Genomic DNA, 14,510 nt, shown 5'->3' with positions numbered 1-14,510 from the left:
ACTCAGTCTGGAGGCAGGACCACATCTCTGTAGAAAGGCAGGTGTCAGTGCCTCAGGGATTTCTCCTCTAGACAAATCACCCCAAACTGGCACAGCAGAGACCAGACAAAGCCTCACCACGGGAGGGTCAAGAACAGCCCGTGACACCTAAAGCAGAGGACAGATCATTTCAGATCATGTGAGGAACAACTTCAATGCTGAAGCCAAGCATGGAAAACCAATTCTCCAGATCACTACAAAAAGATACTGTCACCTTGATTTTGTAATGGAAGAAGGTGATCCCAGGTGCTGGGATCAGTATGGAAAACGGAGCCAAATGCACCATCTCTGTGGAAGGTCCATGGGGCTGAGCTCAACTACACATCCAGATCCTGAGGCTGACAGGTCTGTGCCCCCACACAGGCAAGAGGCATTTAAATGCAAGGTTCATCCCCGGGTTTCCAGTCCCACTCAATCGTGAGTACACTTGCCTTGGTGGCTCACAGCTGAAAATCCAAATTGCTTCTAAGCAAAGCCCCAATAACAAAGCTGAAATCCATTAAGCCTGTGATGTTTGCCACTATTTAAATCTGATTAAAATTGTACATGACACCACTAAGCCGAACAGTCAGAAAACACTCCTGTCAAGTCTGATGTTTCTCCATGTAATCCAGACCCCCCTTCTTTCACCGGGTTGTCAGCTAAAAGGAGCCATAACATGAGATCATGTACCTAATCCAGCTTCCTAAGCTGTTTTTAACTGGTTTCTTTAATCACATGTTAGGATTCCCTGAGGAGCAGCTCTCAGGTGACAAAGACATCAGCACAGCCATTCATCCTCCCAGAGGGATCTCCTGTAGGATCCCTTGCCCCTTGTGCCCACTGAGTGAGGCTGGAACAGGGCACAGAGATGCCTCTGCAGAGCTGGGGGAGCCACCAGTGCCATAAAAAATGGGAAATCACAGCCACTGGGCCAGCCACTGCAGGGTAAGGTGCTGCAAAGGACACACATCAGAGAAAAATCTTCTTTTGGTGGAGTGGTATTGATCTCCCAGTGAGCACTCACCTCCTCTGAAAATGCTGCGTGGGAGCAAGTATGAGGAGAAAACAACAAATTATACAATTCTCAAGTCTTCACCTGACTGCTGCAGGCACATCAGGTTTAATACAGAAGACAGCCACATCCTCCCTTTTATCAGTTTATCTTATAATTGACCATCGATACAGTACAACTTCCGTGGTAACTTAATTATTGAGCAAGTGTTTACATATTAAAGATAAGACCACAGCTGGCTGCTGCAAGCACAATTTGATTGTATCTGCTGGGAGATGTTAAAACCCCTTGCTACAGAAAATGTCTTTACTGGAAGCCTTGCACTTACATTGCTGAGAATTGAATGTGGAATCTAATTTTACTTGGAAATCAAATGCTTCCTCTTCGAGTGGCATCCCTGCAACACCCACCTGGGAGCCGCTGGCTGCTCGGAGAAAAAAATCCTGTTACAGGTAAATAACCTTCAGGTTTTGCTCTTTTGAAGGCAGTCTTTCATAACCAAAGGCAGATGAGAGGTGGGAGGCTGCCGGTGTGATGCTGATCCCGTTTAGCAGCAGTGAGCAGTGAGTGCACCCAGCCTGATTCAGCTGGAAAGCGTTTGGGGGCAGGCACGCGGTGCTAACCCACAGTAACATCCTGCAGCAGCTCCCTTCAGGAGCTCAGTGCTGACAGCCAAGCCACTCCCAAACCACAGGGCAAGGATCCTCCTCGGGCAAGAACGAACACTCCAAAAACCCTCGCTGCAGGCGCTGTGAGCTCCTGCTCTGGAGCTGCAAGGAAGGTGTCCCAGTGTCCCACAGCCTTCCCTCCCGGCACCTGAGGAGCTCTGCCACCCTCCCTCACCATCCTCCCCCTGCCCAGGGATGCCCACACAGAGCTGGGGCTGCCTGCACCTCTGCAAGGCAAGGCAGAGCCCACCTGCAGCCCCACGTGCAATGGCTCATGCAGGAAGCAAAGAGTGAGACTGAACGAGGACAAAGAACCTTTTCACCCCACCTCAGGCACCGCAGTGGGGTTCACCAACCTGCAGCTGCTCAAAACACCTCCAGAGCACCAGGAGCCACTGAAGGTCTGGATTTTACACAGGCATCCTCAAACCACACCGAGGGCATCAGGCTAAAACAGTCTCTGGGCCTGAAGGGCTTTTGATGGATCTGTTCCCCACACCAATAAATAAAACCTCAGCCTAGGCAGCTGCTCACACAGATAAATGCAAGCAAGGATGAGAGGAATTTAAACCCTCAACAGAGCTGTAGAGGAGTCAGCAGAGAAGTTCTCCACAGACTTCAGATGAGTTTAGGACTCTCTGTTCTGGGGTGTCCTGGAATAAAGCATTCCTCCACACAGGCAGCATTTCCATACAACCACAAATCATGGAAAGCCATTCTCACATGTAGCATTCCTCATTTTCTGCTTTGAAGAGAAATCCAAATGGCTTCGAGCAGATCTGATGCGGTGCTGCTGTTGCCTCCCAAATGTCTTTTATTGAGTGTTCAATGCATTTACAGTGAAAATTCATACAGGAAAGGAGAATTTTTTAATTTAGGACTCGTTTCTGTCCTGGCTGCTGGTGTTCCAGCTGTCCCAGAAATCAGCTGGTACACGATGCTCTGGCAGCTGTGCATCAAGGAAGGAGCATTTGGCAGCACAGCCAAACCTCCAGGTTGCACAAGGACATTTGCACACCTTGATTTTTCTAGAACTATCACCTGCCATTCCCTGGAGCAGCATAATCCCACTTAATGAACTCCTGGAATTATATAAATCAAGGCTAAATTCTGTCCCAATAAATCACGGACCAAAATTCCCACTGACTTAGCTAGGCTAAAATTTTCTTCCACCCTCTGCAATGCATGAAAGCTTGAAATTCAGTCCCTGCTGAGCAGCCTCGTTGTCTTTTAGGTATTTTGGGATATGCTGTTTGTTACTGCCATGCCTGTGTCCCTTGGGGGCTGCCCTGGTTATGAAATTGGAGGTGGCTGCTGTGTCTGCACCTCAACAGCAGCAGCATTTGTAAAACCAGTCCCATTCAGCTGGGGAGGCACCTCCCTGTCCCATTTCAGTGTAAGCATCCCACAGGTGGGGTGTGGACAGCTCCTCCACTGCTGCTCTGGAGATTTCAAGGTGAAAACTCGGGTGAGTTCACTACAGGGGGAAAATGCAGGTGGGTGTGGGCTGGTGCTGCAAGGAAGAAGCATCAGCAAATGCTCTGGTTCAGAGCTGAGGCTGATCTAACTCAGCTGCATCTCTGGCAAACTCCAGAAAAAGACATGACCTCACCCTGGAGAATGTTCTTTATCTGGTGAGAGACAGAAACTGCCCAGCCCTGTGCAGGTCTCTAAAGTAAAACGGATCTTTCTGTAGCAGAAATTAAATTAAGCTGCCATGAGTTGCCATGAAAACAGCCTTTCCCATGTTCTTTGTCATCCTATTGCTTCCTGGTCGCTCCCTTCTCATTAGTGGAAGAAAGATGCCCCAGCTTTTTGCTCCTGTGTCATTACTCAGGGAATGTGAATGTGCACAGTGTAAAATCACTGAGAAACACCAGACTGGAGCACCAAGAACTACCCTCATAAAGCACAGAAAATACAAAGGGATGGTTCTCCTATTCTTTCCTTAAATGTTTATCATCCAAGACATGGAGAACAAAGCCTTGTAGTTCTCTTCAGCTGTCTCCAGTTGGTATAGGTCCATTTATTGACTGCAAAAACTCAAGGTTACAGGAACAGGCAGCCTGAGCAATATCAAAATACACTAATTCAAGTTGCTTGACCTCAAACAGGGAAAGCTCAAGGACAGGAGTGAGTCATGAGAATTATAGTTGGGGTGTTTCACACATTCATTGATCTTAGTCTATCCTCAGCAGCTGTACTGATTCTCCTGGGAACTACTCAGGGCATCCCCAGGGAGCATCCAGAGCACACCCCAAACACAGGCAGCACATTCAGCTGCCACAGGCTGGAGAGGCTCAGACCACCTCACCCATGAGAAACTGCACTAGTTCAGCAAATTCAGCCAACCTCAAACTGACCACAAATTCAATGCTTTTGATTTGAGTTGATAAATGTAAATATTTCTGTTAAAGGATGACACAAAACGAAACGACATTTCTTAGGTGTGCTTTTTTGAGAAATATTTTGCACAAAGCCCTTAGATGGAGAACAAAAAAAAAAAAAAAAGACCAACCTCCAACTATTTAACTATTTAAAATTTCATGGGGCAGCCCTTATCCCTCTCAGCAAGGCTCACACCCACGCTGCTCTGCTCCCCCTGCACCGCTGCTGCCTCGCTTCTTGCACGAGAGCTGCTGCTCCTTGCCTAATTATAGAAGCTTGGATCAGAGCTATGCTGAAGGCAGCTTGACAGAACCAGCTGTTAAAATTACAGCTGGATCCTAAACTAGCTGTGAGCATCCAGCTTTAGCTGGCAGTGGTGCTACCCCCCTGCCAGGGCTGGCTGCCAATGCCTTGCTTGGCCGGCTGCTCTTCCTCCCCTAAGTTCAGACCCACAGGTTCTCACCTGCAATTTTTGGCTGCCTAAATGCTTTTCTGCTTTAGGGGAGTTGAAGACATCAGAGATTTTCTCTTTGCTAGATGTTTTTCTTCCTACAGCAGCTATCTGTAAGATCCATCACCGCCCCATCACTTTGTCACTGCAATGTTCATGGATTTCCTGGAAAGCATAACAGCAGTCACTGGCCTCTTGCCATAGCTCAGAGAGATGGAAAAAATAAAAATGCACCAAATTTAACTCTAAAAGACGAGATTTTGCATTTGGAGCCCTCTCCTTTGCCTTTTGGTGGCGACTTTGTGCGGTGCATCCTTGTCAAGGCAGGGAAGTGGTGCAGCATCTTCCCTCGATTCCCACGGAGCCCCGGGAGGCGGCAGTGCTCCTTCGGAGGGGTCTGCACCAAGCCTGAATCAGCACTTCCAAACAGCTCCTGAAAGGCACTGAAAGGCTTCTCCAGCTCCTGCTCATGTGATGCCAGTCCTGTGGAAATGTCAGCACATCCTGGCATGGCAGCGATGCCACGCGTGGGTCCCTGCCACAGCCCTGCTCCCTCACACAAGAAAAAACAATGGTAAGACAAACCACGCTGTCATCTCCCCTTGCATCCTCCTCCTGAGTTTAGTTTGCTAAACAGCCCTTTGATGTGCCTTGTCTTTACTGCAGCAAAGTCCTGTTTGATGTTTACACCATTTGTACGGGGAGGCTGCTGACAGGGAGCGAGGCTGGGACCCAGCACAGGCAGCTCTGCAGGACAGCCCTTCCCAAACCCACTGGGGATGCTGTCAGTCTGGCTGGGGCTCAGATCTGCTGCTGGTCTGAGTGGAATGTTTTCAACTGGATCCATTTCCTTCCAAGGTAATTTGGTTTAATGTTTGTTCACTCACTGAGTGAGTTTTTGCTTTGCTCTGGGTGAGGCTGCAGAGAGCAGAGGTGACCTGCAAAGCATCTGCCCCCATCCACTCCCCACAGTAGCAGTGCCAGGGCACACCAAGGCAGAAGAAGAAGCAGTCATTTGTTTTAAAGCAATGACTGCATTTCCCTCAAACCTCCAAGGAGAGGATGGGGAAAGGTTTCTTGGAGCAAGTCCTGACACAGAGTTGTGTAATGCTAAATGCATAAAGGATTATACTGGGAAGACATGAAAAGGAGACTGAGCATCAGCAGTGGGGACCCATCTGCTTCAGCTGAGCATACTTCTCTGTTAACTTTCCTCCTTCAACCATTTCAATCTTTCTCCAGAGCCTTTCATCTTAAACTCTTCCTCCCTATTAGACAAAAGGTTTTTCCCCTTTTTTGTACCCCAAAGCACAAGTGCCAAGGCATGGATGCCAGACTTCCCACAGCCCCACTGGGGTCATGCCCTGCTCCTGGGGCTGCCAGCATCACCCTGACACACACCAGGTGCTGCACAGGTGGGGAGGGGCTCAGAGCCCCCCAGGAGGGGCTGCAGCCCCACGAGAGGGTGTTTTGGGGGGGCAGCTCCCCAGCCTGGCTGCCAGCGTGACGCGCGTCCCGGCCGCGCTGATGTCAGCCTGCAGAACAGAAGCTGCTCTGTGGCTGGGCAGCAGGAGAAGGAGGTTTCTGTGCCAGGCAAGGTTGCTTGTGCTTTAACCCACTCCTGACTGCAGCACATCAGCCTCCAGTGACCTTGGTGCTGGGCTGGGAGAGCTGCAGGGTTTGCAGTTCCCATCAGGCACTCACACCCAGCCCTCTGATGGAAACCTCTGGGCAGGGGCTGCTTTTGGGGGCCTCTGTACAGCACTCAGAGCACTGCATGCAACAAAATGCTCTTAAGCATCCTTGAAATGCTAAAATGCTCCTTGAAAAAAAACAGTAGTGTAGGCTGCATCCTTTTTGGAGAGGGCTAGAGCCTGCTGCCACTTAGCCTGACATCCTGCATGCTCCCCACTGCTCCAACGACCACAAAGAGAAGCATCAGCAGAACCTGCACAGCACCAAGCTCACAGCAGGCTGCAAAACTCAGCCAGGAAGCCAAATTCCCTGATACAATCCCTGCCTGGCTGTGATGCCAAATCTGCATCCTCTGGGACACAGATACAGGGCAGAGGTCCATGCCAGAGGTGCAGCATCCCTGTGCCCTGGGCTCCTCATTCAGCCCCAAATCAGCCTGTCCAGAGCTCAGCCCCACCTTCAGCTGCCCTGGGTACAACCACACACGGCCTGGGTGCCACAGTGCCAGGCAGAGCAGCTGGGAAGAGGGAAAATGCAGCCAGGCTTTGGGACCCTGCAGCCAAGCCCTTACAGACAAGGGCAGGATTGAGAGCAGAGATTGCAGCAGAGTTTTGCTGAAATCCAGTGAGAGCCAAACCTGGTGCTTTGGTTCAGCCAAATACTGGAATCAGTTGCTGGGAATTTACTGGAAATGGTGATTTAACAGAAGGCACCACTGATGCAATCCCAGTGTGCACACCAAGCACCAACATGCACTGCAGGCAGCTGGTGCCATGGCTCCCTACCCCAAAGCATCTCCCCCTCCATGCCCACATCTCTGCTTTGCAAAAGCCAACATGAACTCTCCACAAAATACCAGATTTTTGCTGCTTTTTAACCACACGCTGCTATTACTTTTTTTATTTCCATCTCTAGGTCTATGAGGAATCTTCTTACAGGGATTGGAAAGAGAGTCTAAGACAGCACGAAAAAGCATCCCACAGTGAGGGATGCTCCACAGATCCTGTGACAGCCACATCTTCCTGATGCATGCTGCTGCCCTGCATCACAAAAACAAGAGCTTCCCATCAGTGAGGGGCAGAGCAGAAAATTACAGAGCTTCTCTCAAAGCCCTGCTCTAATGCTTGAGCCTTTCAAGCATCAGAAGAGAATTTAATCCATTTTATAACTAGCATCAGATAGCAGTGACATTAAAAAGCAGTCAGAGCAAAGCAGCAACTTCTTTTTGAGGCTATTAAGTGGAAATAAATTAACTTATTTCTTTATATTGAAAATTCTTCTCTATGGACTAAGATCAAGGCTGGCTAAAGCTTTTGACAGCTGTTTGCCCATCAGCCACATCTGCATTGAGGTTAAATAGAGATTTACACTCACAGAAACTTCTGAAAAACTCAAGACCTTTAGATCAAGATGCAGCCAGTATTTTCAGAAGTTCAACTCACAAAATGTTAGAAGGGCCAATTATAATTAGGCATTTTCTACATTTCTATATATGGTGTAAATCAGGAGGCAAGTCACTGGCATTACAGGAAACATGCCAGCAAAAAAGCAGAATGAGGGGAAAATAAACTCTTTATTTGCACAATACTATTCACTTTACAGACACCTAACGCAGCCAGGGCTTTCAGGGCATTTATAAATTCCCAGCATTATGTGGCACTAAAGCTTTTACTGTGGTGTTCAGAGTCTAACGTGACCTGGTGTTTATACAGTGACATTTCAAACCTCATTGCCCTCAGCAGAAACACCTCCAGTGGCTTGGGTTTGGGTACAGGAACACAAACATCACAATCTGCAGAGATTCATTCCACCACTGCCCCAAAAAACAGGTTTGGGTACAGGAACAGAAACATCACAATCCCTGCAGAGATTCCAGCACTGCCCCAAACTCTGAGCAGGCAGTGGGGATTAGAAACTGATTTTGTTTAGCAGAGCACTCATGGCCCATGTACAAATCCAGATGCCACTGCAAAACTGGTGACATGAGCTGGTGGAGCTGCTCTGGCTTTGGACACTGGGACACCCAGACACTGGGACACTGGGACACCTGGACACTGGGACACTCTGACACTGGGACACCCAGACACTGGGACACTCTGACACTGGTGGGGTTACCCCAGGCTGGTGCTGCAGCCCCCAAACAAAGGGCGTGTGGAGCCAGGGCTGCACTCCCACACCAAAGGCTATTTTTAGCACGAGGAGATGTTGTAAGCTCATAAGGAAGTGGGGGAAGGGAGAAAAGGTTTAAGGAAAATGAAAAGCAAAGGGTGCTGAAGGGTTTCTGTACCTTGTCAGGTCAGAGAGGAGGCACAGCCCTGCCCTGCACCGTGGCCAGGGCGCCTGCCCTCGCCGTGCAGCACAGCATGGAAATGATGGAGGATTGCTTCAGACACACACCAGCCCCAAAGCAGGCAATGCCACCCAGCCCTGGGAGGCACTGGGATGCTCCTGCACACCCCAGGGCACCCAGGCAGGTGACCTTGCTCTGCAGCACTGCACTCTCCTCCAGCACATGGTGCCTGGACAAAACCTGGTGAGATGCTGCTGAGAACCTTCCTCATGGCTGCTTTTATCTCGTGGTTTCTCTTACTGCTCCTGTGAGCTCTGTTTCCTAAGGAACCAGGGCTTCTGTGAGCATTGCTCATCCATCTCTCCCTCTGGCTTCTCAGCATCTTGGATAATTTCAGCCAGATGTGGCTCCTGTAGTTCCTGAACACTCCTCTCTCTTTCTTGCTTGGGGTAATTTTAAAAAATCACCCTCATCCCTGCATTTTGCAGAACCACCCTTGTGGTGAGACACTGCCTCTCCTTCTGTGAGGGGCTGGCATTTATCTGCTCTCACCTTTCCCCCAGCCACACCCCCATCCTGCTCTGTGTTAGCACAGCATCACCCTGAACACACTCAGACCTTCACCTGGGAAAAGCCAGGAGAGCTGCCTTGGAGCTGGTGGAAATATAAAGAGGAACACCAGCCAAGGATGTGGGCTGCACTAGGGGAAAAAACAACAGTGAACTAAATCTTCCTGCTGGTCTGCAGGAGAGAAGCTGAGATGGCAGCTGGCGACCATCCTGACCACACACACGAGCTGGCTCCAATCCTTCCAGTGCTAAAAGCAGCTCTTGATGTAGCTGACAGCACCTCAGCAACAGAGGTTTGGTTTAACCCTCTTATTTAAGATGCAAGTCCAGTGTCTTGTCAGCAGCTAAAGGATGCCACAGGAAGGACTTACAGCACTTCTCCCCACTTGCAAGGAGCTGGTTTCACACATCAGCTCTGTCTCACCCTTATCAAGTCACTCCCATGGGGGGATGCTCTGGCCATGGAGCAGGTCCAGTGGGATGGAGCAGTGTTCCACACAAAGACTTCCAGACAGCATCAACCAGCACAAGCAATAGGAAAAAAAACCCCAACAACACAACCCACCTTTGTCTCTCTTGCGCCTCTCATGGGAGCCCAAATCTGGGAACACTCTGTCGCCACAACCCTCACACTGCTACAGTGCCCTGAATGGGGACTTTGTTCTTTGTTTAAACCTTCCTACCAGCACTCTTTTCTCTCCTGGTCCAACTGTCCTTCCCTGCAGCACAGGAACTGCACCAAGCCCAAGCAGGGCAGTGATTCCCTGGCACACTGAGCCTGTGGGTGTGACAGGACCTGGGGAAAACACCCTCTGGGGCAGCACACATCCTACCACAGCTCCACCCCAGCCCTGTGCAGCATTCCAAACCTGCACACTGCACAGGAGGTGCCCTGCTCCCTTTTCCACTCTCACCCTCTCTTCTTGCAAGCACAAAGATCAGAAGACCCTGCCTGTCTCCATCCATCCATCTATCCATCCATCCATCCATCCATCCATCCATCCATCCATCCATCCATCCATCCATCCATCCCTCCATCCCTCCATCCCTCCATCCCTTCATGCTCCCACCCCACAGTGCCACCACACCTCCTGTCCCCAGGCCCCCTCCACCCCTGGGCTTCACTGCAAAGTTTGGCTGCAAAGCAAAGGGAGGGGAAGGTTCTCCTGTGGCTTCACACCCCCTTCTGCACCAGCATCTCCTTAAAGAGTGCTCAGGGCTCAGCAAGGGCCACCAGCAGCCCTCAGGCTGATGCTTTATTTCTCTGCTCAGTGCTCTGGGCTGTCTGATGTGCAGAAAACCCCGTGTCCTCTGAGGCTGCCATTAGCTCTGGTTTGCTCCCTGGGTGCTGCTCAGCCCTGTAATTTGTTTCTGAGGCTGTGAAAAAGCCCAGAGCAGCGCTGGTGTGGCTCTGACACCCACAGCTCCTCACTAGCTGGAGGAAATGGGGTAAGAGACAGCAGAGGATCAGGTCTGTCAGTTAAAATAATTGGATTTTAACTGCAACACTGCTCACTGTTTTGTCTGATGAGGCCCAAAATAAACTGCATTACATCACTGCAGGTCACACTGAGCTAATAAGGGTCTCCTCCTCACACTGGGAAAGGACATTTTTGTGTCCCCTGTGTTTTCTCTGGTGCTTTGCAGTCAGAGCTCCTTCCAACTGTGTGAGTGCAGGGGAAAATTAATTCAAACTGCTGCCCAAATTATGCAAGAGCCTCATGGAATGGAAAGTGCACATTAACAGATTTTACTATTTTAGGGTGTTCTTTTATGTCTCATAATTTATTTTGCCATCATATTTGCAGACAAATAGGAAACAACATAGAAGCCAAGTAATCCTAAGGGTGCTGACAGAAGATAGTACAAGAAAATAGGCAGCACCAGAGAAATGCTACCTAAATAAACCTGAATAGTGACAACATGATCCAGCCCACAGCACGACAAACACAGGAATACAATCCAACAGAGCCTAAAGCCCTGACCATCACTGATTTTGCTAATATGCCCAAAGTTTTGCCTGTATCTTCCAGCTTTCTCAGCAGCTCCAGTGGAAGCTCACAGTAGCACCACATTATTTTACTCTGCAACACAAGAGGTCATCCCACCCAGCTGTGGATGTACCAGTCAAATAATCCCAGTCCTCCAACTTCCACCCCAAAGGTCAGGGTTCAAACCTTCACCTGCTGCAAATCTGGATTCCTCCAACACTTTCATGGGACCTATGACAATTTTCATCAGCTGAGGAGCCCCAGCGTCCCGAGACCAATGAATGAAAGCAGTGAAATCAAAGTTCAAAGGGAAAACAATTCCCATTTTTTGTCTCAGCCACATTCCCATTCTCTCATCTGTAGTTTGAGATGCGTCAGAGCAGCTGCACATTGTCCAGTTTTTGTCATCACAGTGCTCCAGCCCTGCAAATACTATTCCCTTTTGCCTACTCCACCTCTTCCTTCATTAAAATAAATCCCTTTGATTAAGAGAAGTCAAGAGCACCTAACTGAACTAACATCCAGCAGGTTTTCCTGGAAGCACTGCCATAACTGCCATCTATCAACAGCAGTGGAAAACAACCAAGCTTTTTAAAACTGATAAAAATATTTTTAAAATTTATCAAACCTTGCAACTGCCTTGAGATACAGATCCAGACTTTGATGGCAATTAGGAACCGTCCCCTGTTTCCAGGAGAATTCAGCACCCATGCCCCATTAAACTCCTTTAGGAGGGACAATTAGCTGGAGACTGACAGTAATTTTGCCAGCTCATTTACCAGAAGGGATAAAGCCAACCTGAAACATGTTAATGTGAGAGTCTCAAGCCTGGCATCATTCTGTGCTGCTGTACAAGAAATGTGCTGCTAGAGAAAGGGATGTGGCCACGGTGTTAATTAGGATTGCTGAGGTGTAAATAATGTTTTGCTTCATGAAGTCTGGCCAGGGCAAACAAATTATTTAGCTCATACTACAGCTGAATGAAGAGCTCAAATGTATCAGAGGATGTCTCTGAGAATCAATAGTGGATCACTGAAACATTTAATCACAGTTTTACTGATCTCACTGCACCATCTCAACTCTGCAGTCCATGGTGCTGATCAACTCATCAAGCACAGAACCATCAGTCAGAAACGCCAACGGGGCACAAGCAGCACATGGGCCTGTGCTCCAAGGCTTCCCGGGGCAGCAAGGAGCTCTACATCTCCCTCACAGGAGTTTCCACTGTGATCTCCCGCCGAGGGTGAGGGGCTGTGACTGCAGGTACCACAGCACTGCCCAAGAGGGGACATCTCACTGGGGGCTGGAGCAGGACCCAGGGATCCACAGCCAGGCTCCTGCCAGGCTCTAGAGCTGGTTTCAGCGCCCAGCACTGCCCACACTGGGGATTTCTGCACATGGGAAGTGTCTTTGTTTCCCAGTTCTGATCCTGCAGCCTGGCATCACTCTGCATCCCACGAGGCAGATGTTTCCCAGCAGTTTGGGAGATATTCAAGACCCTTTGGGGCAGCTGCTGCCTTTGCATCCCACACTGCCTCCTACTCATCCCCCTCCCCAGCAGCTGAAGTTTGCTGCATCCTACTGCCAGGCTGCCCTGCACATCTGACACTCCTGTCCCCAGGCTCATTTCTCCTGGGTCTGGCAGTTCAGCTCTGATAGCTTCTGCTTGGCATCCACAGGCTCCAGACAGTCTCTCCCCAAAGGATATTCTGAAAGACACTGAATTTCTGACCTGGGTTCCATCAGGCTGCCTGGAAAAGGATGTCGCTCAAAACTATTCCAATATAGCATTTTCCTATTTTTCATGCAATTATTGAACAAACATCAGAATGCAAAATAGCCCTTGGGATTGGAAAATGGAATTAAATCTTCCAGCAAACACGAGAAAATGGATACTGACATTTCTATTAGCAACAAAATGTTTCATGCTTAGAAACTGGTAACCTGACACTGCCCCAGGGAATTCAGGAGGGCGAGGAAAGATGGTCTGAGACAGCATTAGGAGGAACAGGGATAGAAGTACACCCCAGTGAGACACAGCTGGATGTGGGGTGGGCAGCGCAGTGACAGATCAGCCCCATGGCACTGGGATGGGACAAGAACTGCCCAACACACCCATTTCTGCTGGGGACATGGCCTCGGCAGTGCTGAGTTAATGCTGGGCTAGGTGATATTTACAGGATAAACGATTGTGTGCATTCAGAGTGCTGCCTTCCCACAGCACACAGGGCTTTCCCTGGGCTCCCTTCTCAGGGCACGACCCCAGGAAAAATCCAGCCCCCAGCCTGAGAGCTGAAAAGTGCATCAGCAGCTGGTCTGCAGGACAGGCTGAGGAGGAGCACTTTTTGGGACAGGGTGGAGCAGCCACACCTGGGGCTGTGATGGGGCAGCAGAAGAGGAAAGCTGCCACTGGGAGTTTGGTGTGTGCATGCCCAGATTTGTTTTGTTGTAACATCAACCTGGTCCCCCTAAGGGGGAGCCACCTCAGAATTTACTGTCCAGAACAAACAACAAATGACATCCCAGATGCACAGGTCATTTGTGTGGCTCCCATGCTGGATTTTGGAGGTAGTGCCATTCTCAAAGACAATTCACAACCTAAAATCACTTATACACCACTCACACGATGCCCACAGCCTGCTTCTCTTCCCCTCCTCCTCCCCAGAGCACTGCTCACTGAAAATGGCTCACCCTCTTCTCTTCTGTTCTGTATTTAATGGCTTTTGAACTTCAAAGAGAGGTGAGAAAACCCTATCACTTCAGCATGCAGTCAAATATGATGCAGCCACATTACTGAAGAACACCTACAAAATACGCTGCTAAAATAAACTCCCCTTTGAATACTTCTTATAATATCTTTCAGAGAGCTCAGAACACACTGCCCTTCTTCCCACACAGCACTGAAGCACCTACTTCACTTTAACCAGGTACACACTCTTCTCAGAGTCAAAAGGACTCATCATGTGCTTAAAGTTATTCATTTTTCTCAAGTACTTGGTTGAATCCCAGCTTTTATACCCAGAAGTTGGATGGTAGAAATAGGAAACATTATTCTTGGGTGGGTATTATACAGACATTGGCAGATACATTCAAAAATTATCTAAGAAATCAAACTATTTATTGCTAATAGAACACGTCCGACTCCAGCAGACAGCTTTTTATAAAACCTGAAATAAAAATGCACCTAATGTACTCTCTATGAATATGGATACTCCCCACACACTGTGTGCCTCATGTACACAATACAGCAGAGCTGAAATGCTCAAAACATAAATTGAGAATATATGAGATCAGAATTTAATTGTGGTTTTCATAACAGCAAACTGCTGGAGCTACCTGCATATTATTAGTCTTGAAAAGCATCATGAAAATAATATTTTAACCTTTAATCTGTAACATGGTCTTTGCTAATAAAATTATCCCAG

General features: G+C 48.9%; 1 protein-coding gene across 1 annotated transcript in view; it reads right to left on the bottom strand.

The window, feature by feature from the left end:
- Nucleotides 1-14,510, bottom strand: part of ADAP1 (ArfGAP with dual PH domains 1) — a 51,193-nt gene that overhangs the window by 15,712 nt on the left and 20,971 nt on the right. The gene's annotated exons all lie outside the window — the stretch shown is intronic.

This window comes from Passer montanus, unplaced genomic scaffold (genome assembly GCF_014805655.1).
Source record: "Passer montanus isolate IOZ18808 unplaced genomic scaffold, ASM1480565v1 scaffold8, whole genome shotgun sequence".
Classification (NCBI taxonomy): Eukaryota; Metazoa; Chordata; class Aves; order Passeriformes; family Passeridae; genus Passer; species Passer montanus.
The sequence above is the reverse complement of the archived record's forward strand: the minus strand, read 5'-3'. Positions and strand labels throughout refer to the sequence as shown.